Below are 7800 nucleotides of genomic sequence, written 5' to 3' on the forward strand. Positions count from 1 at the left end.
CGGCGGCACAGAAGATCCAAACAATCACCACAGTTTCAAGGTGGGAACCAAGATTAGTGTCACTGGTTCAATATCTGACCAAATGTGAAATATGTTCACAATCTCCCCTTATGGCGTTGAATAACGGCCAGAAAAGTGTTTTTGCAGAACATTATGATGTCACAGTGACGTTTGAACTTTTTGGATATAAAATGTCAACACTTCATCATTTTATCCTATTTGACATTTTTGTGAAACTTTGTCATAATGAGCGCATGAAATCTTAAGTTATGGTTTGTGAGGTCACAATGACTTTTCACCACCAAAATCTAAATAGTTAATCCTTGAGTCCAAATAGACGTTTGTGCTAAATTTCATGAAATTCCCTTAAGGCGTTCCTGAGATATCACATTCACAAACAGTTTGTGCTTTGTGTGAGCCAAAGTCTCTGTACCATTCTTTTCATTCTATTCCCTAAGTATCAATTCCTTATAATAACTGAATTCCCATAAATGAATCTGATATGTTTAAATGTTTCCATTGAACTGCAGGCATCATGTCATTCGTTCCCACAACTGATACAATCAGATTGATGCAGAATTCACGTGAAACAATGTGGAAAAAAATCCTGGGAACACTCTGATCTGATCTACCTCTCTGTAACTTATCTTGTATAAGATTACAACTCAGACTGAAATCTATTTGTAGGCCTTGATGAGCTAAAAATAGCAAAGGTGCTTAAAATAGCAACAGATTATCAAAGTTGGATTGTCCAGGTATGTGTTTACAATGGGCAGGGTGTGAGCTGCCACTTCCTTGTTGATGACCCAGTGACGCAACAGCAGAAAAAAAACAAAAAAAAACAGGAATAAACATAATGTAGTGCAGCAGTTGACTAACATGCTTTCAGTTGACTTACTGCAGGGTTCAGGTTTGCTTAAGATTTTATATAATATGAAGGTACACATATTCTTCTATGGGTTTTTTATCTTAGTAAATTAAATAAACTTCCTTCTGAAAACAAGGTCACACTCTCCAGGCTTTCACTGGACACAGGTAGTAACTTTATCTTGTGTTGATAAGTCCAATGGCCTTTGTAATTGTAATCAGGTTTATCAGCCAGGTAAGTTCGTCATTGTGTGCTGGTCCCATGGGTCATGTTACACATAACACTATACTAAAAAAAAAACAAAAAAACCGTTATGGATCATTTAGCAGCAGTGATAAAGCTCTGATAAACTCACTCACTCATCAAGTTAGCAACTAGCTGATGAATGTAGGGGAGCATTTAGCGGCTAAAGAAAAAGATATTTTTCTCGAGAGTCGGTAGAGACCAAAAGAGGGTTAACAGAAAATGTTGGTCACAAAATACGACTCCAAATCAATGCTTATGTTGTTTTCTGTATGCTAGATGTGTTAATAAGCTATTTTTTTGCTGATACAACTTCAAACTTCACCTACCTGCCAGCGGGATGAGTTATTACAAACTGAGGATTTGCATGATATATTAGTGAAGATACCCAAAGTTTTTCACTGAATGCAAACAGAAATAAAGAGCTAGGGTTGAACTTAGAGTCAAGTACAAGATTGCATCAAGAAATCAGATATCTCATTTTGATCTCAGCGTCTACTGCAGTTTAACACTGATAAGGGGACACTTTGACGTAAGAGCTATAATCAACAGTTACAAGTTTACTTACAGTAGCTTTGAAGCACAACAAGTTTCAAAGCTGGAAAAATGATCTTTGATCCCAATCACCTTTTCTTGGCAGACAGGGAAATAAGTCAAATGACAAACAAGATAAAATGCATTCTTCAGGGTAATGTTTGTCAGGGTTTATTTGGCAACAAATTGTAAGCGATCGAAAAAAATCGACCTGTTTGATCCACACAAACACAAAAAAAGTCAATATTTCTGTGCTGTTAGAACAATGCTGTCAAATTTGCAGAAAGCAGCTGTTGTAAGCTAACTGAATAATAAACACAGACACACTCACATTCAAGAGGTACCGGTTAGCCCTCCCCCCAAAGATCCCTCTTCCTAACATTGAATCCTGTAGCTATTTCCTGTTCTCCTTGAGCAAAATCAACAGCTTTTTGTCTCTGGTCAAATGAGGCCTTCTATTTCTAACATTTGCTCTTCTTTGACTGGCTGTCATGGGTTCAGGCATACATACTGTGGGTCAGGCAGCAGGTAAGTCATTGTTTGCAGAATGATAAAGTTTAAAATGATTACAGATGACTTGTCTTGGCTAGAAAAATAAGAGAAACACAACTGTATGTTAAAATACATACCTGATTCATTATTGTCTTTATTATGAACACAATACCTAGCCGAACTACCTGCTTTTTTTGTTGTCTTACAAATATATCTTTGTCTAAAAGAGACAAAAAAGCTTTAACAGGGTTGTTCATCCACACAATTAACCAAAACCCCCCAATTTCTCCACCAACTGCCTGACTGGCTCAATAGCTATTTGCTTTGGACGTCATTTTAACTGTGAAACGGATGATTAGAATGATTCATCATCCCCTTTCTACCCTTGACTGGACAAATGTTGTTTTTACCTTTACATGGGTTAAATAACTATGTGCAAAGTGAAAGTAGTTGCTCAAGTGACAAACCCACAGAGAATTCCTGCTCAACTTTTCAGTAATCCTCTGTAGAGTTTTTAGGGTTTTTTAAACTTCTTGTTTTGGTTTTCTGGCCTGCAAATTGTTTTCAGCTGCTTTCAGCAAACTAACTCTAATAAACCCAGTGTACGCTACTTCCCCCGCACCGAACTGCTGACAGGAAACGCTAACTACTAGCCGGTGAACATAGTAGAGCATTTAGCAGCTGAATAACTATTGGACAATCAGGTGGACAGAAACACGACTCCAAATGCTAATGTTGCTCTGTTGGATCTGTAAATAAGCAACTGTTAGGGTTAACATCTTTGCCGTATCAGCTTTATATATACCAGTGTTATGCGTATGTTGTTGCGGTGTCTCCAGGTGGCTTGAAATTCAATTAGTGAATTAGTGCAAGTTTAAAATACAGCAGCTCTTCTGGAAACATCAACTTTCTATATTTTCACAAAAATCAGTTTCCGTGACAAATAGGCCATGCACAAGCAGACTCATCTCTCATTTTATATGAATATCACCTTGTTTTAATTGTTTAATTGTTCAGGTGAGGTCTGGGTTCACTAATTGATCCAACACACGCTTTATGTGCTGGATTCTCAGTGCATGTTTTAGAGACTTGAATTTTACAGAGAAAACTGAGCTTGACAGGCTTTGCGACTGTAAAATTTATTACTAGAGGTCACACAGTACTTAACTTGTGTAAGGTGGTTAGTGGTGTACTGATATTATTTTTCTGATTGACCGATTGATATCAGCAGCCAACAAACAACTTGTTAGGATGTTTAACCAAAACACACAAAGGGTCAAGAGCAGACCATAAAACAATTCTGTTGCCAACGTAAACACACCAAAGGTGAGCCAGAAGCCTTCAAAATGTTTTCGTAAGAAGTGGGAGTTGCCCACCAAAAGGTTACTTTTCTGGATTATGTTTCCAGCTTTGTTCTTTTCTTTGTCTATGTCATACACAGGATGACTAAGCTCAAGTTGAACTTCCTTTCATAATGACCCAGTCCCTAGTTCATTATGTCGAATTTCCCATTTTCTTATCTTTTTTACACTTTCTCGTGATACTGTTCCCAGACTGATATGACGTGCACTGAGGTTAACTCATTTCCTTCATTTCCAATGAAGCTTGCTATTATATTTTTCCAGGCGTTAATCACTCTTACCACTCCCATCCAACAGTGTCATATCCTTCTCTCCTGGTAACATCAATATCATACTTTGTGGATGAGGTTGTCAACGTCTGGTTTTCTCTGTTTCTTGTCAACGTTACTAAGGTGGAAACCAAGTGCCAAGTGTGTGTGGACCAGACATCCCAGAAGTTAGCAGCTAATACTAGCAGCGCAGTAGTGTCGCAGCAGGATTGACTGTAAAGAATTAGATTATGTAATGTCAGCACATCTGAATCAAATTAACATGTGCATTAAAGCATATTAGTGGATTATCACTCACTAAATCAATAGATTTAGGGAACGTTAACAGATAACAGATCAGGCTAGGATAAAGTTAGCAAGACATAACATAACCACAAACAGTCTATTAACTGTAAATGCTGTTCTCTTAATGCCATTTCATCCAACGTTGTGGAATTAGAGAAAAAGATTTCTAAATGTGATATTTTGCTTGGTGTGTGTGTGTGTGTGTGTGTATGTGGGGGGGGGGGGGGGGGGGGTTATATATATTACAAGTAATCATTTTAAGGAATCATACTGCAGTGATGCTGCATGACAGGAGTGATGCAAGGTGAGGACCAATGAGGTCAAGGTCAAGAGGAGCAGGGATGTTGGCTGGGTGCTGGCAGGTGGAGGAGCAGGGATGTTGGCTGGGTGAGGCAGGTGGAGGAGCAGGGATGTTGGCTGGGTGCTGGCAGGTGGAGGAGCAGGGATGTTGGCTGGGTGCTGCCAGGTGGAGGAGCAGGGATGTTGGCTGGGTGAGGCAGGTGGAGGAGCAGGGATGTTGGCTGGGTGAGGCAGGTGGAAGAGCAGGGATGTTGGCTGGGTGAGGCAGGTGGAAGAGCAGGGATGTTGGCTGGGTGCTGGCAGGTGGAGGAGCAGTGACGTTGGCTGGGTGCTGGCAGGTGGAGGAGCAGGGATGTTGGCTGGGTGAGGCAGGTGGAAGAGCAGGGATGTTGGCTGGGTGCTGGCAGGTGGAGGAGCAGGGATGTTGGCTGGGTGCTGGCAGGTGGAGGAGCAGGGATGTTGGCTGGGTGAGGCAGGTGGAGGAGCAGGGATGTTGGCTGGGTGCTGGCAGGTGGAGGAGTAGTGACGTTGGCTGGGTGCTGGCAGGTGGAGAAGCAGGGATGTTGGCTGGGTGCTGGCAGGTGGAGGAGCAGGGATGTTGGCTGGGTGAGGCAGGTGGAGGAGCAGGGATGTTGGCTGGGTGCTGGCAGGTGGAGGAGTAGTGACGTTGGCTGGGTGCTGGCAGGTGGAGAAGCAGGGATGTTGGCTGGGTGCTGGCAGGTGGAGGAGCAGGGATGTTGGCTGGGTGAGGCAGGTGGAGGAGCAGGGATGTTGGCTGGGTGCTGGCAGGTGGAGGAGCAGGGATGTTGGCTGGGTGCTGGCAGGTGGAGGAGCAGGGATGTTGGCTGGGTGCTGGCAGGTGGAGGAGCAAGGGTGTTGGCTGGGTGCTGGCAGGTGGAGAAGCAGGGATGTTGGCTGGGTGCTGGCAGGTGGAGGAGCAGGGATGTTGGCTGGGTGCTGCCAGGTGGAGGAGCAGGGATGTTGGCTGGGTGCTGGCAGGTGGAGGAGCAGTGACGTTGGCTGGGTGCTGGCAGGTGGAGGAGCAGGGATGTTGGCTGGGTGCTGGCAGGTGGAGGAGCAGTGACGTTGGCTGGGTGCTGGCAGGTGGAGGAGCAGGGATGTTGGCTGGGTGCTGGCAGGTGGAAGAGCAGGGATGTTGGCTGGGTGCTGGCAGGTGGAGGAGCAGGGATGTTGGCTGGGTGCTGGCAGGTGGAAGAGCAGGGATGTTGGCTGGGTGCTGGCGGTTGGAGGAATAGTGACGTTGGCTGGGTGCTGGCAGGTGGAGGAGATGATGGTGAAGACGGTGGGAATATCATCTGCTTCCAGCCTGGTCTTGCCCTTTTTGGTCTTGACAAACTAGTCTGCCTCAAAATGTGTCTGCCGAGTGACGTGAATTTACTTCCCACACACAACGACTCAGTTTTGTCCACCCACATACATCCCATAGTGGTTAAAAGGATAACTTATTAGGGAACACTTTATACTTATTGCACATGTATACACTCATTACATATCTAAAAGACAGCCAAGAACATGACACAACTTTATACGAATTCATATCACATCAATAACTGATGCCACTTGTCATACTGTACTTTCTCAAACATCTGCAGCAAAAGCTGTTGATGATCACAATTAATGAAGTTGCATAACTTAAGTTGGGGAACAAAGTCCACACCTCATCTCCCAAGGCAATTTCCCATCCATACCTATACAGGTGTGTCTAATCCTTTCTCCCTCTCTCACTCCCACTCTCTCTTTCAGCACAAGAACCACAGAGGCATTCAATGTACCCTGATGACTCCCTGCAGTGAGACAGCACCCTCACCCTGCACCCTGAGTCTCAACTCCCTGGGTTTTGCGGGCTTTTCCCTGTTGCTTATTTTTAATAAACCAAACATTAAGCATCCCAATGGTGTGGGCTTTGTTCGTGGAAAAAGTGCAAATACAGTGTTTGAATATGATTACCATACATAAACTTTCCTTTTTGATGGAGCTTATAGTAAAGGCCGCCCAGGCTTGCCCCTAGTTATGCTAGTTATAGGCCTAGACTGCTGGGGGACTTCCCATGACAATGTTTTTTGTGCTTTTTTGTCAAACCGGAAAATCCAGAGTCCGAGTGTGGATGTTGAGGGCCATGGCTGCAGGTATGGTGGTGCGGTCCTGTGGGTGTCCTGCCCTGACACCTTCTCCTGCTACTTCTGTTGCTCATTGCTAAAGTACAGGTCAAACGACTTCATTTTGTTTGAATTTTACCCAATATTTTGAGCCGTTCTTTGTTACGAACTGCAGCAAAAATTTCCTTGTATGTTGAATAAAGGATTGTTTAACTGATTTCCTGGTGGTCTCACTTTTCTGCAAAAGACATGGTCTGCCATTAATGTCTAATAATCACAAACATCCAGTGGTGCAACAACACGTACGCACACACGGGTGAAGGTGATTTAGGAATTGAAAGAATGCACACTGAAGGTTATTTCCCAGTTGGTGTGGTTAATATTCAATAATGCTCTCATTGAGCATTGAGGACTATTTCAAGCTGCAGGAAAGAACACTGTCATTAGTGTTTCCTTGAATTCACTTCCCCTTCAACAAGCCTGTAAAGTAAACCTGTCGGGTTGGTTAACACGAGGGTGCTGACATGACTACTCAGGTTAATTTCGGCTTTCCACTGTCAACTCCCAATGCCCACATTTCTGTCGGCTGCTTTGAAGTAATGGAAATGCTTAAGAAAAATAGCTTTGCAGTTTATCTTGATGATAATGGATTTATGATGTAATCCAATGAGCTTTACTGAGGGTAAATGTAATAACAAATGCTAAAACATTAACCTATTCAACTAACATTAAAGGGTTGGTTCACCCAAATTACAAAAAAAAAAAAAAAACAGCATAAAACTTAAACTATCTGCATGGCTACAAAAAGAAAAGAAGAATGTGAAATGTGCTATCTGAAGGCTTGTTGCAACATGATGCATGACTAAACAGCTTGACCTAAAATGACTGTAAGCAACAGGCGGTCTGTCAGGTAACAACATCTGAGGAACTGGGGGAAGAAATAACAGGCAGGCCGCAGGTCGCACACAAGTAGGCAAACAGGTTTATAGAAGGTAAAAGGCTAGTGGTAAAGAGACAAAAGAAATGAAGAAAAGGCTCAAAGACAAAGTGGAAATATACTTCAGGCAATTTGGCAAAGAGCACTGAACTGCATTTCTGTGCGACTGTCTTTTTGCTGGTACTGTGAGACTCTTAAATTGTCCTTATAAGACTGTTTTAAAAGGCTGAAAATGACAAAATTATCTAGCAAGGCATGTATTCTATATGCTGTATATATATATATATATGTGTGTTAGGAAATGGAAAATGACCTTGCAATGTCAAAAAAAACCCCATCATATTTCATTTAATGTAAACAAATATCTGACAATTAACAGCTGACAATAAAACAC

General features: G+C 42.7%; 1 long non-coding RNA gene across 1 annotated transcript; it reads left to right on the top strand.

Moving 5' to 3' along the window:
- Positions 1–1816: 1816 nt before the first annotated feature.
- LOC137173743 (uncharacterized) lies at positions 1817–6265 on the top strand. The gene is made up of 2 exons (XR_010925232.1): positions 1817–2173; positions 6117–6265. It is a non-coding gene; the product is annotated as an uncharacterized lncRNA (long non-coding RNA).
- Positions 6266–7800: the final 1535 nt, after the last annotated feature.

This window comes from Thunnus thynnus, chromosome 21 (genome assembly GCF_963924715.1).
Source record: "Thunnus thynnus chromosome 21, fThuThy2.1, whole genome shotgun sequence".
Taxonomy (NCBI): domain Eukaryota; kingdom Metazoa; phylum Chordata; class Actinopteri; order Scombriformes; family Scombridae; genus Thunnus; species Thunnus thynnus.